Raw genomic sequence first — 4,370 nt, forward strand, 5'->3', positions numbered from 1 at the left:
AAGAACCCCAAATATCCATATGTACTAAATCAAAAGCATTAGGAGCCATATTATTATGAGAGTCAAAATGCAATTTCTTTTGTTTAGCTAAATGACATACATGACAAGGAACATTATTATTTGAAGAAGTTGAAAATGTAAAATTTTATTCAATTATTTGGTAACTTTCATAGAAGGATGTCCTAATCGTGTATGCCAAGTATGGACATTATTACAAGAGTTCTTAGAATGTACATAAGAACAATAAGGTAAATGGGTCTTGTCTTGTTGCAGTAGGTACAAGTGTCCTATGCGCTTAGCAATCCCAAGCATCTTGTTTTGTGATGTGTCATGTATTAGACAGTGAGTTTGAGAAAAGAAAGAGTTCGATTGTGAGTGTATAACAAGGCAGGTACAGATATTAAATTTAATTGGAAATCTAGGACATATAAGACATTAGACAGGGTCAGATTTTTGTTTATTTTACAGTACCAGATTTATACACTTTTATTCTCAAACCATTCGGCAAAGTGAGGTAAGAAGCAATTGTGAGGTTAGAAAAAGATGTAAAAAATTGCAAATTACAACTAGCATGGTGGGTAGCACCACTGTCAATAACCCAATAATCATGAGATAGAGATACAAAGTTACCATAAATGTTAGAGATCACAGGTTGTGGCTCGGCGTTGGGAGCATATGCTTGCTGAAGCTGAGTGCTGAGCATAGCAAGTAGATTCTGTATAGCCGCTTGACTGCCCGGTTCAGGAGAAGGTAAAACATAAGCAATAACTTGATGGACAGCAGGCTTATTGTTGACATTTTTTGTGCCATATCCAAGAGGAAAACCATGAAGTAGCATTTTTCTTTGAGATGTCCCGACTTTTGACAATGAGAGCAAGTAGGCCTTATCTTCTTCGTTCTTGATTGCGAAAGTGACGGCGAGTTGGAAGATTGGGTGGTGGAAGTAGATGCATCAATGAGGTTGGTGGTAGCTGAGGGCCTTATCTTCCTTTGTCTTTCTTCTTGCACAATGGTGGAAAAGACTTTAGAAGTAGAGGGAAAAGGATCAAGAAGAAGTACCTGAGATCGAACGGCATGGTAGGACTCATTCAATCCCGTAATAAATTGTAAAACTTGCTCAAGATTCTGTAGCTCAAGACTATCATTGGCAGCAGCACAAGTACATGGCATTCGTGGTCGGAGTTCATTAATCTCGTCCTAAATTGCTTTCAAATTAGTGAAATAGGCGCTAACAGAATCATCTCCTTGATGAAGCGATATGAGGGATGTCCAAAGATCAAAGATGCGAGGCCCATTTCCTTGATTGAATCTTGTGTTTAGCTCAGTCCACATTGCAGCAGCTAAATCAAGATAGATAATATTGCTCTTGATTTCTAGTGAAACATAGTGGATAATCCAAGACATAACCATTTGATTACACATACTCCAGGAATCAAACAAATGTTGATCGGAAGAGGGTTGGGGAATGGTTCCAGTGAGGAAGCCAGTTTTGTTCTTCACACCCACGGAGAGCTCGAAGTCACGAGCCCACTGTTGAAAGTTGGTGTCCATGAGAGGTGGAGAAGCTAAGATCAGACTTGGGTGGTCTCCGGTGCCCGTGAAGTAGGGATTGTTGGCATCTTCTTGAGCAGTTCGTTCACATAGAGGTGGATCGGAAGCAGTTAGAGTGGTCCTCTATCCAGAAGTGGCTGGCGTCTGAGAAGGAGGCAGCACATCGGAATCTATGGAGGAGGAAGGTTGCACCCGTTATGGTCTATTTCTTATTCGTGCTATGGAAGAAGCGAAGGAGAAGAATGGGTTTCAAGAATCGGTTTTTGGTTGTGTTCTGTCTGATACCATATTAGAGAAGCATATTCAGAGAAAAACCAAATTATATCTTGTATATTATATTTTATGAAAAGTTGATTGGGGTACATATATAATCAGTAGGGGAAGTTAGTTAGTATAACTAACCATAGTTAACGACAAGGTATGTTAACTATACACAAGGGTAAACTAATATCCTAATAATTCTGGTTAATATGAACATCTATAGACATTGAGGAAGTATGTTAGTTATAATTTTTTTTAATTTAACAATCAAAATATTCGAAAATAAGAATAATTTTATAAGGTATTAGACAACTTTTTTTTTCTTTTCAGATGGAACCATATTATTTAGGAACAACCTATACAACTACCCTTATATAAATGCTAATAAAAATATTTTACTGTGAATAATTATTACTCATAATAACTCAATCATCACTAATAAATATTTTTAAGACCTACACAATACGAAAGCATTTTTTTCTAAAATTAATATGATAGAACATTTTGATTTTTTTTATATTATAAAATAAATGTCTTTTATATTTATTTATATTATTTTACACGCACTCTATGTTTGATAAAAAATAGAGAAAATTGGAAAATTAAAAGAAAATTGAGAGATAGACTTGGAAAAGAGAGAGAGAAGAGAGAAAGGAATGACTTGATGAATGAAGCATTGCGTGATAGAAAAAAATAATTTTTCCACAAATACACATTTTTTATATTTTTTTTACATTATTTTTTCAATTTTACTATCTTAAGTTTGCAAAAATACGATTTTAAAATTTCATAATACAAAAATACGGTATCAACTCCACAACACTACAGTGTTGAAAAAATAACTTAAAAATCAACTCAACACCAACCCCACAAAAATACACTATTAATAAAATCAATTACAAATTAATTAGATATCAACCCATTGCATCAACTCAAACTAAACTAAAAATAACAAAAAATCAACCTCGAAAAACTTATCCATTTTTTTTAAAATGTGTCAAAAATAAACTCAAAATATATATCAAAACAACTAAACATATACCCTAAATAAACTAAAAACAACTTGAAAAATATTACCATTAAACACAAATTATTTTTAAATATATATATACATATATATACCCAAGGTATACCTAAAATAAACTAAAATTGAAAAAAAAATATTCTCAACTAGAAATCAACCCAAAATATACATTAGAATAACTAAACGTCAACTAGATACCAACACATTGCAATGTAGTATCATAAAAGCAACAAAAAATTCACTAGACATCAACCTATCATAAACTAAAAAACAACAACAACAAAAATCTTGAAAAAATTACAAAAAAAAACACAAATTATTTTTAAATATATATACCTAAGGTATAACCAAAGTAGACTTAGAAATCAAACTAGATATCTGTTGGGGTTTTATACCCTAATTAAAACCCAAATTCTTTATAATCTCATTTTATTATCAATAAAATAATAGAAATCATTTTTTGACTTGGTCAATCACTTTGATCACGTGTTTTATTTTCATGATTATCTGTTTAATATAAACTTCTATTAAATCCCGAGCATATAGTTAATCTTATTTATAGTGACGTAATCACAGTGGAATATAAATATGATTATATGTTCATAATAAGTTAGTCCTATGATTAGTCAGTGCACAAGATTTACATTGACTTGCCAATCAACGATATGATCTACTTACACATTACAGTGTTATGTTCTTTCCAGAACATTAGCAAAGTAGATAAGATCGAATGTATTTGTTACCTCAGACAAGACCGATATTGACAGTTGATAAGATAAGTAAACATACCGTTATTATCTATTCTAGTCATATCATATAGTTGACCATAGATCAATTCAATCTCAATTCTGAGTGGTTAGTATTCTAACTGATTGTATTATTTGAGTTCTTTGACTTGTTCGTTACCAGCTTACCCTACGGACTAGCCCATACTTACATCTTGGAAACTCGATAGTATAATTGAGTGGGAGTGTTAATCATAGATATGAACATCTATAGCTTCTGATGAAGAAATGAAACGATGGTTTCCTTTTAGTTTGGTTCAAGGTGTTAAATGATAGAGATCTCATTTTTGTAATTAAATTAGTTTACTGAAATATCATTTACAAGGAACTAAGTGTTTTAAGGATAAAATACAATGATGGGTAAAACGGTATTTTAGTCATATCTCATTGTAGACCGTCTATAGAGGATTGAGTGACAATTATGGTTGTAATAATGGATAATTAATAGCGTATCTATATTTGTTATGGAACGTTCTATGAATTCAAGAGTGCAATTCCAAGTCTATAGTGGAGTCATGAGGAATTAATAAGTTAGTAAATTTATTTGTTAGATTTATGATAACTTATTGGAGCTTGATTTCATAGGCCCATGGTCCCCATTGTACCTTGGATAAAATCATCTAGATAGTCTCAATTAATTGATTTAATCATCAATTAGAATTATCAAAGTTGATCAGGTCAATTTTGGATAGTTTCACAGGGTTATGTAATTTTGAGAAGAAAAGAGAAATTATGGCAGATTTATTAAT

Source organism: Humulus lupulus, chromosome 2, assembly GCF_963169125.1.
Source record: "Humulus lupulus chromosome 2, drHumLupu1.1, whole genome shotgun sequence".
Lineage (NCBI taxonomy): Eukaryota > Viridiplantae > Streptophyta > Magnoliopsida > Rosales > Cannabaceae > Humulus > Humulus lupulus.